Here is a 19631-nt window from a genome sequence, read left to right as displayed (position 1 = left end):
ATTACTAAAAAAGAGTTAAAAGAGCAATAAACTGTTAAAAGAACAATACGTTCCCATTTCGATGAGATTTTTTTTAAATGTACAAGCAAAGGAATACATATTGCCATGCAAAACTAATTCAGGGAACAAAATAAAATTTTGAACAACTTTCCCTAGAACTTTCTTAATATAAAAAATTCCACTTATAACAGGGAACAAAATTTTACTCTTCTACTGTTGAGCTGTTTAATCTTATAGATTTACTTTCCCGGAATGTATCTTAATAAAAAAAAAATTAAAATAAGTAAAAATTTAAGAAAAAAAATGTGAAATAATTATTAAACAAGAATTGACTGATAAATAAAGACTAGTAACCGAAAGAATTAAGTCTAATCCCCCTTCTATTCTGAATAAGAATGAAATTATAAAATTGTGTAATTTTTAGTGAAAATTTACAAAATCATTCCATTGATGGGACAAAATAACAGTTGGTGAAAAATATAGAGGTAGATTACCCTTCTAGGAAATTAAACAGGTCAAAGTAATATATAAGTATAAAGTTATTTTTTTCCTATGTATTCCGTACCTTTTAAATATCTTTCTTTACGTGTGTATTTCCGTACAGTTTTAAATACATATTTTCAAATCACACTAATCATGTCTAGATTTGTTACATTAAGTGTTTCTCGACGAAAGATGAAATCCGGTGTTGAATTGTAAAATAGTATGAATTTAATTAAGGAAAACTGTACTTTATACTTGGGTGGCCATTTCGATTGCTAAACGATCACCGTTACTAAATTCTAAGGAATGTACATATACGAGTACTTATAACAAAAGCTAAACAACATATAACAAACATATACAATATATAAAAAAAGCTAAACAAAATGACAAATAATATTAATTTTTTTTTATTTAATTTTTTTTTCTAAAACAGCTTAGCTGTAAATTAATAGACTTAATTATTATTTATTTTTTAATTTAACCTTTTTTCTTGCACTTTTCATTTGTGTCAACTGATGATGTTGGTCACCTTCGTTTAAGTTGTATTTAAAATTGAAATACTGTAAAATAATACTTTTACTAAGATAGAAAATGGGGTTAAATATTTTACATTTTATTTTATTATGTAAAACTTCTTGTACAGAATATAATGCGAAATAGATTTACAGTAAATTATGCATTGTAAAAAAATTAAATTCCTGTTTTACCGTTAGTAAGAACTGTAAATAAATAAAAATGTGGCTTGGACCATCAACTGCTATGTCTATTTCTTAGAGTCAAGTTGCGCGTCAATCGAAAAAAGAAAGACTGGCCTTTTAGAATTCAAAAGACGGAACACCAGAAACTCAAGTTCAGTGAAAACCTTTTAAAAAATGGGAAGAATTCAAAAACGAGCTGCTGGAAGGCACAGAGGAGATAGCTGAAGAAGTAGGACAGTTATCACGACTTGTCGTCGTGATAAAAATACATACATCCAAGAAACCTGCAATACAGTTGAGGAGTTGCAGGAGACTAATGAAACTTGCTCAACATTCAAAGAAATAAGGAAACTTAAGAACACCTTCAAACCAAAATCTCGGGTTATAGAAGAAAAGAAAAGAAAATCTTAGTTATACAGGGAAAAATCGAGAGCAGCAGGTCATGCGGAAGACCGCTGAAAAGATTAGTGGACCAAATTGTAGAGATTCTTAGATTAGGTATATTGATTCAAATGAGATATGGTGGGAAATTGCTTTTCAAGCATGACAGGAAGAATCACTGATAAATAAAACTGAAGTCTCTGCGAAAGTGCGAAACAAAGAATAGAAAACAAAATTAAATTTTATAAATTATAGTAATTAGAATTAAAAAAAAAAAAAACAACAAAAAAACAGCAAATCACTGTATTATTTACTGTAGGTTATAAATGCGAAATAGCGTACAATATACTTAACTATTTACTTGTGATTGCAAAGGAAGAATTATTATGACAGGCGAATGTTTACTTGATTCAAATTACTATTAGAAATGCATGGTCTATTCTGCTCAATAAATTTCAACTAAATAACGTCATTTAATTTACTGTGCCCGTGAATGGATTGCCTCTGTTTATCCCGTCCATTTATTTTGTCTTGCCTCTAAGTGTAAAATTAGTAGCAGAACTTTCAGGACATTAAAGAGTTTAAGATTCTTGTCTGTACACGATGACAGTTTTATGAAAAATAAAAGTTAAATGAATAACATTAATATTTTATCCTCGCTTTGGTCGATCATTTGTTTGAAAATAGAAGTAGCGTTTACATTGTTATTTTTTTAATAATTAGACATCATATGCTGTATATTTCTTAAATATCATATAAACTTGTAGTAATCTTTCATATTTCTGTGATTCTGAGCACATGTTACAACAGCCTGTATATTTAACTTCCTGTTTAAAATTAGATGTACTTATCTACAGTATCATTTTTAAATTAATTAATTTTAATACTTAAAGAGTTAAACCGTATTTTTACAGTTTTTGTACAGCATTTTAGTAATAGGGTGTTCAAAAAGTAACGCAACCTTATGGGTGAATGAGTAAGTTACAATAGTAATTGAAAGTGGCCTCCGATATGTGATTAACGTAATTGAATACGATGTTGCATGCTCTTAAACACATGTACCATTTGTTGAGAAATTCCAGCGACACATCGTTCGATTTCGATCTGTAGTTCGGGAATGGTGCGAGGAGGAGTTTCGTGAGCAGCATCCTTAAGGTATCCCTACAAGAAAAAATCAAGAGACCGAGGCGACCACAATCCCTTCGAAATCACTTGTCCATGAAAACACTGATCCAAGAAAGTCATAGTGTTGTTGGCTGTACGAGCCGTAGAATTGTCTTGCTGAAACCACGCGTACTAGAGTACGCGTGGTTTCAGCAAGTGGTATACCTGCAAGGTATACCTGCAAGCCGGCTAGAGCCGGCTTGCAGGTATAGTGTTTAGAAATTGTTGTACCATCTTTATGTACCGTTCACTGTACACTGTGCCGTGAAAAAATGTCATGAAGATTCGCCTACAAAAAAGGCGAAATGCAAAAGGTGTGGGTGGGTGTGAAATTGCACACCAAACACCCACTTTTTATTCGTGAAGAGGAGATATGTGCAGCTAATGTGGATTTTCGTACACCAAATGCGTGAATTCTGTGCGTTTACATATCAATCAAGGTGGAACCGTGCCTCGTCAGACCAAACCCAATCAGTGACTTCTTCGCAATTTAGTGTTACTGATGACATGAACCTCTGACAGAAAGCAACATGTTTTCCATTGTCTGCAGCTCGTGAACACGAGTTCTGTTCGGATGCATCTTTAAACACTTGTGCGATGCTTTTTGGGCACTACCAACGAAGAGATCAGACAGACTAGACAGTCAGAGATCAGACTAGACAGTCGTCGCACAGACGTCTTGGGACTAACAGAATATGCATCTTGTACGTCTATCAACTTCTCTAGTGTTAGCACTTCCGGTCGACCACTTTTGGCTGCATGTGCCACATTGCATGTCTCTTAGAACTTGTAGAGCCTCTTGATGGAGGAGTATTTTGGTGCATTCACACTTTACTTTTCTGTGAAGGCATTTTGAGACACTTCTCGAGACAATGAACTTTCTCTGCTGCATTATGTAAACCATTTTTCCTCAATTAAACATGCAACAAAAAAATAAAAAATTCTTCGATAAGTTGGTGACTTTTTGAACATTCTATATTATGTGATTAACAGAAAAATATTGTTATTATTAGTAAAACCTAAGATAGCAAAAAAATGTTAAAAAGCAGAACTTTTAAAAAGAAACGGAAAACAAAGTTATCTAGATTGTCTTTTTATTATTTTTTTTATCAGTACTGGTTATATATCAGATAAATAAATAAATAAATGTTACAATTATTAATATCTAACCATTAAAGGTTAGCAATTTTATCATGATTTTTAAAATTTTCTGAAACATTACAATAGAATAACATTTTAAATAAAAACTATCATATGCGCAACTTATTTTGGTAAAAGATAGTTTGCCGTCCAGATAGTTACACGTTGTTATCTAATAGAGAACGCTGATCTACTAAATATACAGTTAAAACCTTGTAGTGTTACAATTGCAGTAATACATTTAAATAGAAACTAAGTCTACACATGCTTGTGGAATGTCTATCGAAATTCGACGTGATAAAATCACGTTTGTTTTTCTGCGATAGTTATACAAATGGTTTGTCTGTATTCGTATACACATTAATTTGTTATGAACGTTTTTGAATACTATTATCAATCGCAATATGGATCTGTTTAAATATTACTATACATTTAATTCGCTGTATAATAAAAGCCACTGCTGTTAAATTTAAAATAAATGATCAAGAAGTAATTACCAAAATTAAAATTTCTATATCAAAAGATACTGTTATTATTTCTACTTAGGAATTCACCCAAACAAATTATAATTTCTAATTTCTAATAATATATTATAAAAATATAATAAGTTTTATTTTATCACGTGCTAGTAAAAAGTAACTCATTACTTTATGCTTTCAAGGTCTATTTTTAATATTGCTAGAATGCACTAAAGATTGCTTGTCGAGAGGGGCATGCGGGGGTTTATTAATAAGTGCGCATACTCAGACCAGCGCTCTCAATGTATAAGTCATCCTGTACTGGACATTACGTATAATGACAGTGAATTGCCCGTCTTTCGTTCATTACATCTATAGCTTATTTCTTTCCCAATAGGTAACAGCAGTTCTACATGAAAATGTATGATTTTGCTTTTTTTGTTTAATTTTACGTGTCTCTTCATCGAGTGTATGATTTTTTTCTTTCATTCTTATTTATCTCAGTGGGTTCGATTCATCGGGACTTTATTGTGTTTACATGTTATTATGCTTTTCTAAATTATAAAGTTATATTTAAAACTTAAATATCTTCTATAGTTAAAATTATTTTATATTATTGTTGAGATTAAAATATTAAAAGGAGAATTTATTTAGTGATTTCAGTTCATTTTTATTTACTTTTTAATACGTGAGCATATGAATAAATAAAATATTACATCAAATCCATGTTATAAATGGAAAATAATTAAAAATATTAATAAAATTTATTGCAAATTTATTAAAAACGATATTGATAAATAAATATAACAAATCGCACGTATTCGTATGATTTGTTAAAGATTATAAAAATTAAACAAATAAATATATCTTTTTCCTATGCAGTATTTAATCACATAATCCAATCCTACGTATGTTCTATTTGATAGTACATAATACCTACACTATGTTGTAATTGCGATGGAATTGTGGACCGCATAGCAGCATAAGTTTTGTTGTGCATCCTTTTACAAAAACGGCTAACGTTTTGAAGGTAGTATGGTATCTTTTCATTTCAATCATTCATTTAAGTCGGTCTGTGTTCTAAAGTCATAGATTAAACATTTTGTTATACAGGCTGTGTATTAATAAATAAATGTAAAGACAAAACACACACCCGAAATCGAAATTGTGGTGACACAGGCAATCTAACAGAATTCCCTCCGCTCCGCATATCGACACTCTATTGCTCTTGTCGCCTTTCGACAAATTTTACACGAAAAGTTTTATAAACTTCCCTCCTTGATCTCTCTTAACGAAAATCCTTAGCACTTAATAAAAGACTACTTCACAGTTGTAAACTAACCGTGATGTGTATAGTTTCTTCTTTTATAGTTTTTTAACTTTATTATTCTGAAGATAATAACTTTTCCTGAAGGGGTATAACTCTTATCCAAAAGCATTAGGTTCACATATTTTTATATAATTTTAATTTATAAATTATTCGTCTACTGATAAAGAAAGAAATATTCTTTTCAGTAAATGGAAATACGAACTAAACTATACGCGTTTTCAAGGTGGTTTACGGAATTTATTTCAGAACTATGTCATCTGATATGGGGAAAATCATGCGGTCAGCTAAGCTATCTGACTTTTCAGCTCGAATTTACTTTCTCTAAAATATATTTAAGAATGGAACGTAATGGAAATTACATTTTGTGTTAATATTTAAAACTTTAATAAGGTAAAGAGTTTACTTTTCATGTTCCTTTTTAAAATTTTAAGATTCACCGATAATATGTAAATGATAAAAAATGACAACCTGAATTTAAAAAGAACCGAATAAAATAATTTTTCATTTCGAAGCAATTAAATATAGGTACACTGCAGAGACGAATGCATTTCAGGATCGTGGCGGCATACCGAACAGTATCGGCGGATGCGGCGGGAGTCCTGGCCGGGGTACTGCCGATCCATTTACGGGCTTCCTTTTTCCTCTTTAGCCTCCAGGAATTACCGTCAAGTATTACTTCAGAGGATGATATATATGAGTGTAAGTGAAGTGTAGTCTTGTATAGTCCCAGATCGACCGTTTCTGAGATGTGTGGTTAATTGAAACTCAACCGCCAAAGAACACCGGTATCCACGATCTAGTATCCAAATCTGTAAAAAAATAACTGCCTTTATTAGAACTTGAATGCTGGAACTCTCGACATCCAAATCAGCTAATTTGAAAAGACGATTTCACCACTAGACGAACCCGGTGGGTTCCAGTTAAGAGTTATCCAAATGAAACGGATGTATGAGGGCATGGACAGCGAAGATGCCCGTGATCTTTTGCTACAAGAATGGCAAGAGACGTGGAACGCCACCTCTACAATTGGAGCGTGGACAAAGATGTTTATTCCTGAGATAGGATCGTGGCTGGGAGGAAACACGGCGACGTGGGCTACTACCTGTCACAATTCTTCTCCGGTCATGGAGGATTTGGTGTATTCTTACACAGGTTTAGAAGAAGGGAGCTCCCAAATTCTGTGTACTGCGGTCAAGAGGACACTCCCTGCCACACCTTTTTTGAATGTGCACGTTCGGAGGATCTAAAAGCAATATATAAAATACAAGAGAATACCTCAGAAACTACAAAAAAATATATGCTGAGAGGTAAAGAGGAATGACTGACAATAAAGAGATTCGTGGCTGTGGTTATACGATCACATGAAGTGGAAGGAGAAAAAAAAAACATAATGACCGAGACCTGGCTGGTGGGACAGGGCCCGGGAACGTAATAACCGGGCCCGGTGTCAATGGCCTTAGCAGTTAGAGGCAGAGGCAGGATGATTATAAGGAAAAGATCCGGTGAGCCGACCTTCCATTCCGGACGTATTGTCGGTTGCGGGGGGACCTCTTTGGAGTCGCAAGGACACTCCCTTGGGTTGAGTAATACTTGATTGTTGAGCCGGCCAAGGGGAACAGGAGAATTAACAAAAAAAAAAAAATTATAGGTAAACAATCTCATTACTGACTTTTTTTTAATGTATTTACTTACTTCTAAATAAAGATTATTTAAAAGTAAAAACAATTTTCCGAGTGGGGCTCTTCCTACCAACATCCTGTGGGCCTTCATCACATCCCTTTCTTACGTTACGGTCCGACAATTTTTATTTTTATTTAAATTAGTTTAATTTTTGTTTAATCTATAGATTCCTCTTTATATTACAGCTCTGTCAGACGATTTTAGTCTTTTCTTTGAAAAAAAGTTTGCTTTTTATCTTTGGTTTAGTTTTTGGTTTTATTTTTATCTAAACATTTTTTTAGTCTCTGTTTGGTTTTATTTAAAACAAAATTTTTCTTGTGAATTCTTTTCTTTTTTTTTTAAATTTTTATATCTGAGTTTTAGTTTTTTACTTCATTTTTATATATAGTTTTTTCTGTGGCATCTTCATTTTAAGAAACAAGCTTTTAAAGTATTTTCTTTCTTATTTGTCTTTTTTTTGAGACTTTTCTATAACTTTGTTTTATTGAAAAACTTTTTTTTTGTTTAGTTTTAGATTTAGTTAACTTTTTTAAAAGATTCCTTAGTAAAAATATTTTTTTATAATATTTTTTTTTATACAGAGATCTTTTACTATCCTCCCTTTTCTTTAAAAATATTTATCTTTTGTTTTAGTAGTCAGTTTTCTTCTGTTTTTAAGGTAAGATCTTAAAAACTGCAAACTTTCTTTGATCTATTATTTTTACTTATTTTTGATTTGTTTTCTTTTATTCCTCTGAGTTTATCTTATTTTAGATATTTTTTATTTGTTAATGATGGGAACGTTTTTGTTTAACTTTCTTTTCTTATTTAAACATTTTTTAAATTTTAATTTTAATCACTTAAATTCTTTCTGTTGTCAATTGCTCATCTTTATATACATAATTAATAACTTTTGTGGTTTTTCTTTCATCCCCCCCCTCTCTCTCGCTCCCTCTCTCACTCCCACTCTTCTGAGATTTTCATTATTTTCTCCTTCTTTTTAGTTTATTAAAATATTTACTAGTATGTTAATTATAAAATGTTTTTAATCGTTCCTGTTTTCATTAGTTTTTTATGTATATTTTAACGTCTCGTAAATCAAGAAGTATGCTTTGATCTTTAAACTAATCTTCTTTGTCCTTTACCTGTATTTTTAAAAAAAAATTTTTCTTTATTAAATCAGGGAAATTCCTTTACTTTTTTTTATTGTTTCTTGACTTGAGCTAAACTGTATTTAGCTCAAACGTAAGGTGGTATCAAAATTTGAATTATAAAAAGATCGTTGTTCTTATCTCATCTATAAGCTAAACTGCCACCAGATTAATTATCTAACTTCTGCTGATCGAACCTCTTAGTTTTAGTCGAACAATATAAAAATCGAACAATATTAAAATAGTTTACTCCTTTCGGAAATTTCAGTAATGATTTAAAATATCTTTTAGTTATCTAATTACTGATTAAACAGTATTAAAAAAAAAAATTATGTTTATTTATTAATTATTACTTTTCCAGATGTACAGCTATACAAAATATTTATAAAAGCATAGCTAGCCAATCGGGTCAAATTTTGCAAGTCGGTAGTTTTTTTGCAGATCTCGATTTTTTATGACATCCTGCAATCAAAAGAAAACATAATTTTAACGTGGAAAACCTCCAGAAAATTATAAATACCAAAATACAGTATAATTTAAACGAATAAAAAGTAATATTTCATTAACAATAAAATAACAGTAGAAAAATCTAAATTTTATACAATTCAATTTTTGCAAGTGTTATTACTTTTACTGTTTCCAAAAAAAAAATATCCTATACTTACAAATAACTCACCAAACAACATCTGTTTTTAACCGCTATACAAAATGGAATACTCGTGACGTCCTCTTCATTCGTTGTTACCACACGCTTACTGTTAACGCTGTTATCTCCCGCTGAACCGAACTCGGGCTTGTAAAGCTACCGACTCTGTCCTCTGATCCCAGGCAGCATTTATACCTTCTGTCCTTTTGATTGTCCAAGCATAATAACTTTCACTGTCCACGACCATTTTTCTATAACTTCTTTTCCCGGTCCGGTAATCCTTCTGGTCGAACAGGAATTGCCATTGTCTGTATTACAAGAACAAATTGTTACTCGGATCAGTTATTCTAAATAAAGTATTCCTTTTAGCTCCTTCAAGATTCTTCTTTCTTTATTTTCTCTCTCGTTCATCTTTCTGGAAGAAACCCGTTACACTGGCTGCGTTACATTATGTTGATATATTTTTTGCTTGATATTTTCAAACTGGATCGAGGGATTTGGTTAAAATTTAACACGATGATTTCTGTATACGAAGCAGGCACTAATGTTATTTAATTTTGATGAAATTTGGTTAAATGGATAGGAAGATATGGTACTCAAACTAGATTAACCGATTTTTATAAAACTTTTATCCTAAATCGTAATCTGTCAACGACGAAGCCTTAGGCAGACAATTTTTTTATTTAATAGTTTCATTCACAATTACAATTCTGCCTAGTTTGAAAAAATTAAACCGCTCATAATCCACTAAATGCAGTTTATATATTACCTTCCGATTAAAAACCTAAAATAAATTTATTTTTTCATTTTCACCACATTCTTTTTGTTTCTATATTTTTTGTTTATTTACTAAAAAGTAAGTTTTATCCTAAATAAGATAGCTCTTTAAAAGACACAGTTGTTTGAGAGTAAGTTTTCCTGAAGTAATAAAACAAATATGTACTAAGATCGGAAACAAATTGTAAATATAATCATTTTAAATGAAAGTTGAATTAACTGACGTAGCTGTTTAAAATTGTAAAATGAACTTAATTATCAGTTATAAAAAATAACAATTGGATGAAATAAAATCTAATAAAGCTATTGGCTAAATTTTACATGCAGTTACAGTAGAGGAAAATAATTTTAATAAAATCATTTATACCTTCATTATTATAAAGTGGATATTCTTAAATAACTATCTAATAGTTAAATATAGAAAAAAAGAATGCTTCTACCTCAAGAACGATAAATTATAAGGAATGAAACCGACTAATCCTAAGCATCCAGCAGGACAACTCTGATATTTTAAATGGAAGAGATAAAATTGGGAGAGATCATTTTAAAAGACATTAAAAAAAATAGACGCAAAATACTTGTGAGCTACGACATCTCTGATTAAAATGGCTGTCATTTAATTTTTTCAAGCTAGTTTCGAAAGTGTTTTATATATCTCTTAAATAACTGCTAAAAAGCAAAAAAAAAAAAAAAATTAAATAAATTCGGTTTGGTTTTGGATTTAAAGATTAAAAGTTTGTATAATATTTAGTAACGGATAAGACTTTTTAAATATTTTATTTTATAGTCCTTTCTTTATGTCACAGTTGTGATATAATGTGTATATAAAATATATTGTATATGAAAAGTTGCTAAGAGGTGCTTCTTTTGTTTAACTTAAAATATGCCACAAAAAATCTAGGAAAGTTCTAAACTCTATTGCAGCTACTTGTATACTTATTTTATCTCGACTTTTAGCAGTTGTTCCATATGTTTGTATAAATTTATAGAAGAGAAGTCTTTATTCACCTCCTGATCTTTCTGAAGTTGTGTATTTCCTTAATTTTAATATATAATGAATATAGGCAGTCGTTATATTCACAAGTATAATCTAATGTCACTTCAGTATGTCTGATTCTATATGTGACCGAAGCTTCAGTTAATGTATAATAATAAAACAGACCGATAATTATAATACAAGAAGGTTTCCGAATTTTATAAAAATGAATACATTTTTTTAAAACTTAGGAATAAGCAGTAATATTCCTTGGACTTACTGACAACATTTTACGAAGACAACGGAAATAATTTAAAAAAATAAATAAAATCTAATATTAAAAAATACGTATTGCCAATATAAAGTGGTGGAGAAAAAACTGACGGTTTTGTGGTCGGTTATTGGGCGAGTGGAGTGACGTGTGAGGCTGGGCTACTGGGTACTCCTCACTCCTCACTAGCTATTTCACTCAACATGAAGCTGTTAAATGTTACCGCACAATCACTGTGGAATTGTTTTTGAAAACAATAATTTTGTTGTGCTTCAGCAGGGAAGATTCAGTCAACATTTCAATGGTGCCTCCTCATAACACGATAATGTTGTAGGTGGACAATTTAGAAGAACGTCTTCAGCATCAAACAGAAAACCACCGGTACGGCCAAAATCCTACTAACATTGGAGAACATGGAACACGTAATGCAGGGGATTGAAGCTAGTTCCCAGCGTTCTGCCCGTCGATATTATGAATGTCGGGAATGTTCAGACATTTCTGATCGGACTGTCCGAAGAATACTACGTTCCTATTTGAATTCCACCCGTACAGACCGATGATTTTTCAAGAATTGACCCCTCTTAATCAGACACAATGCCGAGTTTTTGGAGAGACGATGTTGAAATTATGACATAAAACATAATTATTCTCACGGATAACGATGTCCATTTCACGTAACCGGTTGTGCTATAAACAGAACTTCCGTTACTGGTCCGATACAAATTCAAGACGATTTCATTAGCGTCTATTTCATACGTAACAGGCCACAGAGTGATATGGGGTGGCGAAGTTTAGGCGATCGGCTCGTATTTCTTTGAAGAAGGTGAACAGACGTCACTGTGAATGAAGAACTGTACAATTCGGTGCTGCAGAACTTCCTCGTTCAAAAACTTCACAGAAGGCGTATAAACCGAGCGAAACTGACATTCCAATAGTGTAGGGTAACTGTCACAAGGCTAGAGTTATGATGGAAGTATTAAGGAAGATGTTTCTGGAACATTTTATTTCCCTACGTCGAGACCTTTCCGTTTACCGGATATTTCAATTTGTGACTTCTTCCTACGGTTTTATTTAAAATCCAGAGTGTAAACCGAAATACCACGTTCACTACCTGAACTAAAGGATCCAATTTGAACGCCAAGTGGCCGCTACACCGTGATGCACATTGCGAAATATAATGAGAAGTTTTGATGACCGACTCCTGTAGTGTGTGGACCGAAACTGATGACGTGCAAAATGTTATTGACCTCACTTAAAACCAGTATAAATAAAAAAATTGTTTTTCAGCAATAAAGCATACATGTGGCTTTAAGTCTAGCTCATGAATTAAAAAAGAATTCTTTGTAAATTATTCTAAACCACATTAGGTTTTTCTACCTCATCCTGTACACCATCTAACAATCTTTAAAAATGTTCTAAATTTTAAGGTAAAAGGCAGTTTTTTTTTTTAAATTACAAACAAATTTCATACAATAAGCTAACGAAACGTTGATTAATAATTAAAACAACTGGTAGAGTACAAATGTAATTCTGGTGTTTTATATATTACATCGGACAGACTTGCTGTGACGCGCAGCTGTAAAAATACACAACTACTGTAGGCAAGACAAGAATAAATCTTTGTAAATGAATTCATATGAACTCAAAACTCATATAAATTTATTAACCACAATGTTTAATGTTTACTCACTCAATCATTAACACAAAATACCCAAAAAATATGAAATTTAAAAAAAATCCGGTAGGCTCGTATCGGAGATATATCTCAATATATCTCTGATACCCCTTTCATAGACAGAAATAACATTTCTGCATCATTTTCTGTGTTATTACTGACAGATATTGTTGTGATCTATTCTGTTGCGCTAATTTCCTTGATTTCTGATTGCATATTTAGATGTTATAAAAAATTTTTTTTTTTTTACAAAACCATACACAAATTTCGAAAACGTATTTTATTATTTTAGTAATTGTAGGCTTTTCATAGTTAGTATTTCAAAGTATTCCATAGTTTGACACTAATTGCAATGCAGTCGGACTACAAGACTTGAGCGAATTAATGTTTGCTCAAAAGACTTGTTTGAAAATGGTTGTACATTGAAACCAAGCGTTAATTTCGAAATGGGTGAGGATCGGTGGGGAAAGTGGAGGTGTGAAACTGGTGTTAATATACTTATTATATCCTCTGTCTTCGACATACAGTTTATTTTGCTGAAGTTTAATTTTCATGTTTAGATTTGCGACTCATGTCTGTCATGATTTCATTTCGTCGAAATTTTGTACATGCATTTCTATACTTGAGATAATTCACTACACGCACATCCACATCAGCTGCACGGACAGAAAGTGGGTTTTTGGTGTGGAATGTCACGTAGGCGAATATTCATGACATTCTTCCACGGCAGAGTGAACAGTGAGCGCTATGTATTGATGGTGCAACGATTTGTAAACGCCATTACTACAGACCGGTTAGAGTACACGTAGCTTCAGCAGGAAAATGCTACGGCTCGTACAGCCAACAACGCTGTGACTTTTTTATATCGGTGTTTTCATGAACAACTGATTTCGAAGGGATTGTGGTCCTCTCCTCATTTATCCCCTCCTGACCTTTTCTTGTGAGGATACCTTACGGATGCTGCTTACAAAATCTATCCTCACCCATTTCCCGAATTGCAAAGCGAAATTAAACGATGTGTCACTGCAGTTCCTCAACAAACGTTACACGTGTTTAAGATCATGCCGTGTTACTCAATTATGTGAATCGTATAATTGAGGCCACTTTCAACTACTACTGTAACATACTTTCCCATACGGTTGCGTCACTTATTGAACACTCTATCGCTCTGAAGCACAATTAAAAAAATAATGTATTTTTTTTACTCTTGTGGTTTTTGCCATTCTGATTATAATTAAGCTTAATCTTTTTATTGTTTCTAATTTTTTTATGGAGAGAATTTTAAAATAAATAAAAAATAAAAAAATATGTAATTATTGACAAGGGATAATCTGTAATATCGACGTATTTCGTTCTACTCGCTTTAATTTCGGGTTAAATTTTGTTCCTGTGAGAAGTTGAATGTAAAGTTCAAAGTTGTGTGATGAACTTCGTGATAATCGCATCATCTCATTACTGATGCTTTTTTTCTGTGAAGTAAATGCTAGAGACTTCAAACAAATATAAGAGGAAACATAGAGACTTAAAAGTAATATGCAATATTACTACTAAGAAGTTGTGTAATTTAATACAGTCACAAAATACACCTTATATAGCAATACCATATATTCGTAATTTAACATACGAGTATATATAAGTGAAACATATGATTTCGGTGAAAGCAGTTCGTCAAATGAATGTATCGTATTAATTAAAAGTGTCATTAATGACTCTTTCATTTCTTTTTTTTCCTATTTCGTAGTTAATGTATTGATTTAGTTCTCCTCTTTATATTGTTTAATCATATTCGTGTTAGACAAAAGATTTAACAATACTAAATTTATCGATAAGCCCATCAGATCCCGGAATAAGTTACTTCTGAAAAAAGCATCGCGAGCGTTGTAAAAAATCATTTAATCGAACCGGTACTCGTTGAGTAATAAATAAGAATTATGCGAACATATCAGAATATTACATTTTTACCACTGTCGTTTACGTTTTTATAGCCGTCGAAAGTTTACTTTTCCGAAAATCTACTGAAAAACGGTGTTTTTCAGTACATCATGAATTAATTCACAGAAGCTTAAAAAGAAGTTTGTGCGTGGGGATATGAGAATGAAATTTGTAGCGTATGAAAAATGTCATGCCTGACCGGGATTTGAACACGGGACCACGGTAAGAAAAACCATTTCGCCTCGGAGATCGGGAATATTTTTACAAAAATAAAAAAAACGTTTTATATTTTACTCGGAAAATATTAGTGATTTTATTTGTGCAATTAAATGTTTTTTTTGCGACAGGAACACGGCAAAGTCACTCACGAAATTATATGGCGATTGGTATAGATCGAGTTACAGCTATTTAATTTATAGAATTATTTAACTGAAGTCATATTTTAGTATTTTAGTCATTTTTAGTATTTTTTCATTACTTTTATTGGTTAACTTTGTTATTAGTGTAAAAATAACGTAAAAAAATTATCATTTTTTTCATATTTTATTTTTGATAAAAAAAATAGAATGTGTTTAAAAACTGTCCGAAATTTAAATAAATAAAAGTAAATAAATGTATATATATATATATATATATATATATATATATATATATATATATATATATATATATATAAATTATGAATTAATTATTTAATTCACCACAGAAGCTTTTGAAAGCATGTACGTGGGAAAATGATGATGGAATTTTGTTGTGTATGAAAAATCTCCATTGCCTGACCGGGATACGAACACGAAACTACTGGATAAAAGGCTGAGACGATCATTCCGGCAAGGGATCAAAAAAATTTATATTACAATTTTCTTGTAACATACGATAGGCTTTGTTATATATCCTTTTCTTTAAGTAGGAATATAATTACAAAAATTTATTTTCAATTAATATGTTTTATATGTATATATACAGATTTATACATTTTATAGTTAATTAATAAAATTTATTAGAGTATTTTGATGTAAATATAAATTTATTCATAAAAAATATGCAAAAAATATTTTTAAAGATGCATTTTCTTGTTTTCTGTTAATAATGAACAAGTGATCGTACTGATGTTAGTTATTCATTTGATGTGAGCTTATAATTCATTTTAATTAAAATTTATTTTTAATACATGTGTTTAAAAAAATATTTTTTACTATTATTACTTTTTTCTCTTTTATTTCAGGTAAGATGGACGGGGATAACTTTGGGCTGTTTTATTATAAATATTGAAAGGACACACACAGTGGCCGTTTTCATAATTGACTATATTATAATTTTGTGAGTACATTTTCCATTTGTTTGATTCTATTTTAATTTACTAGGATCTCTTAGAAATGAATTTGGGTCGAAAAAATTATTTTAGTCCTTAATATTTATTGATATATTCGATTCTAGGTAGAAAAATATTTATATTTTTTCTTTTATATCTTCCTTCATTACGACAGGAGATGAACCAGTGCTACTAGAACGTTTTTAAAAGTTTCACTTGATTGCCAATAATTATAGCTTTTGAATAAATCCTGTGGTGTGGATCGATGTTTGATACGCGGTGCTGTAACAGTTTAAATACGCTGTGTTGGATAACGTTGACGCCGTAGATCGCCTCTTTTTTCTCTCTTTGATCTATTTTCCCCTCCTTCGATAACTTTTGTACTACTTTATTTAATTAATCTACGTAACCTGGGGGGTCTTCAATAATCATCATGGGTTGCAATATTATTTACTGACGTGTGTATTAACTAGAATTATAATAATTTAATGGTAAAAAATTAAAAAAAAAGAATTATTTAATATAATTAATTATTTTTATTTTCCGTTTGATTTTGTTTAATCACTGTCGAAATTGAAAAGTACAAATTCTATATATATATATAATTATATATATATATATTATATTTTTTAACAATTAATTTTTTTTTTAAAAACCTTTACGTAGTACAACGTATTTATTAAACGAGTAAACTTGATCCCTTTCTGGGTATCTTGGAATTAATTATAGAAAATTTAACTGCAGTTTTATAGCTTTTTATTTATCGTAATTGATTTTAAAAATTGGTTTTTGTTTGTTTTTTTTTAAATACATTTTGTTCTCGTAAAACAATTTAATACACGAGTATTATATATTTCATCATGAGGTTAAAAAACACGTTCAGGCCGAAAGGTTACAAACCAGTTGCGAATATATATTTCAAGTATATACATTTACAAACCGATGGAGTATATGTATTAAAGAAGGCTGGAAACAGTTGTGGTCCCGTAGTCGCCGGTCGTATAAACATTCTTAAGCATTTAATCAGTACGTAAAGTGACGTTTAAAAACAGATTTGTATAATTTAAAGACAGATAAGTATTTTTTTAATTTTCTTTAATGAAAATTTGATTCTTGATATTATTTGATTCAGTCTACCGGATCATATTCCGCTTAAAAATTATCGCGTTTCAAAAAGTTATGAATTTAAGCCGATGAATAGGCTTGTGTTTTTGGTAATTACATTTTTTGCATATTATTATGTTATATCAACAATTAATTTTTATTTTTTTATTTTATCACCACAATAAGCTTGAAGCCTGTGCGGGGGATATGGAAATGTAGCGTATGAAATAATGCCATGTCTGACCGGGATTCGAACCCAGGACCTCCGGGTGAAAGGTCGAGACGCTAACACTCGCGCCACGAGGGCCGGCGCCTGTATTTGTTTGAATATATTTATTTGCTGTTGTAATCTAAATTGAATTTTGCAGAAATTTAATAAATTTGAAAATTTGATCAGAATTAATAGTGGTCATAGAATTAAATGAAAGCACCCATATTTTGATTATTTTTCTTATAAAGCATGTTATATTAAGCGGGGAGGGGGTGCACATACAAAACAAATTAACAAACACATCTGCGTTTGTTAATTTTACTTGTATTTACATTTATATACATATGTAGCTGTAAGATAATACAGACCCACACAACAAACATAACATACACACACACACACACACACACAATACATTAGTAAATATCATATGCAATATATGTGGGTTTATTACATACATAACGCGCGTGCGCCTACTTCGAGTTTACAGTAGGCCGCTTTTAAAAGTAGCAGTGAAAAGTATTAAAGAAGAAATATAATTTTGGTTAGGATTGTGGTAGCCGGATGTCTTCTATTCCAAATCTTTTTTCAATGGTGTTTAAAATGATACGTCACAACCCTAAACTTTTCACTTAAAATATATATTTATCTCCAACGTCGGCTTGACAGTGCGATAGAGATCGTTTTCAGATATAGCATTTGCTAAAGTTATATTTATGTTTTCTGCGTTAATAATGTAACATATTACATCTGCATTAATATATTTAAATATAAATTTTGAAAGAAAATATAAATAAAAGAAAAGGAAATATAATAAAATATTTTCTTTTCTTTTGTTTTGGAATACGTTTTATTTATTTTATCTTTTTTTATGAAACTGTATTATATTTTAAAGTAATTATCCAAATTTTATTTATAATTTCAGTAAGTAGAAATCGATTGCTTGTTATTTAATTTTCGATGTTTATATAAACTTGTTCAGGTAATGGTGGTTTTAACTGTACCGTGTGTAAAAGTAAAACGATCAATCAATGTTGAAAACACCGATCGTGACATAGGAAGTAGATATTACTTGTAATTGGAGTGTTTCATAGTAATTAGATTTAAAAGGTTAATTTAAAAATATATCTGTTAAATTTTCATTTAAGTTGTTAATTATTTTCATCTGTTGATTATACCTTTCTCCCACTTTAAGCGTAACAATTTCACGATATAATAATTACTTAGTTTCAACAGCTTTTTTTTAAAAATATATCTTTTGTTTTTTATAAGTTTGATAATACAAAGCGAGTCAAAAGTACGGAAACCTCTCGACAACTTTAAAACTGTTCCAAATAGAATATTGTAACTTTCAAAATAAGGTATCGGTCAACTATTTTACCTTTGGACGAAAATAAAATTTAATCCATTCGGGGGGGGGGGGGGGTTTGGCCCAGGAGATATAGCTCAAATATTTTAAAGGTATCACCGTTTGTGATATATCATTTTAAAGATTTTTTATGACAAGAAATATGGTATAAATAAAAAGTTTGTATGATGTCTGTACCAAAAATGGAGGTGGGATAAATTTAGGATTTTTCAAAATCCAAACTTTAACCCGCCAGCATTGATAATTTAATGAACTGTTATCGTAAATACATAAATTTATAAAAAAATTATTAAATAGAAATTATTGAATAAATTTATAAAAAAAAAAGTTTATTAAACATAATATTTGCTTATCTACTTAACATTTCATTTTAATCGGTGTTCAAAATCTCCTCCTGTTGTTTGACAGTGAGCCAGTAGGTTGTAAAAGGATGACACTGCATTAGTTAACCATTCTCTCTAGGGATATGTTATGCTTATTTCCGAATTCTATTTTGTAAATCATCGATTTATTTGGAGCTTATTATGATAAACATTACTTTTTAAGTAGCCCCATAGAAAGTAATCCGACGGTGACAAGTCGAGTGATCTCGCAGGCCATTCTATGCCCCTTCGGCCAATCCAACTTCCAGATAAAAATGCATTTAATATTTCACGTACCTGAAGATCGAAATGCGGCGGGGTACCATCTTGTTAAATAGAAATGTTTTGGAAGTCGGAGCCAACAACGTTTTGAATATTTGGAACGATACGGTCGGGAAGCAAAACCTAATATTTCACTGCATTTAAATTTTCATCATTAAATGTAGGCCCTATCAATCGTCCGCCAACAATACCTGTCCGTACATTTACTTTGACTGGATGTTGTATATGTGTCTGGTGTTGCCAATGT

General features: G+C 30.9%; 1 protein-coding gene across 2 annotated transcripts in view; it reads left to right on the top strand.

The window, feature by feature from the left end:
* Window positions 1-19631, top strand: part of LOC142322962 (uncharacterized) — a 1168170-nt gene that overhangs the window by 155125 nt on the left and 993414 nt on the right. The window contains exon 2 of one of the 2 annotated variants that reach the window (XM_075362062.1): window positions 15970-16064. The gene's annotated coding sequence lies outside the window, so the exon portion shown is untranslated. Of the gene's footprint in view, window positions 1-15960; window positions 16065-19631 lie in introns of those variants that run through there. The other variant, XM_075362063.1, reaches the window with a different exon arrangement.

The sequence above is a fragment of the Lycorma delicatula genome, chromosome 4, assembly GCF_047948215.1.
Source record: "Lycorma delicatula isolate Av1 chromosome 4, ASM4794821v1, whole genome shotgun sequence".
Classification (NCBI taxonomy): Eukaryota; Metazoa; Arthropoda; class Insecta; order Hemiptera; family Fulgoridae; genus Lycorma; species Lycorma delicatula.
The sequence above is the reverse complement of the archived record's forward strand: the minus strand, read 5'-3'. Positions and strand labels throughout refer to the sequence as shown.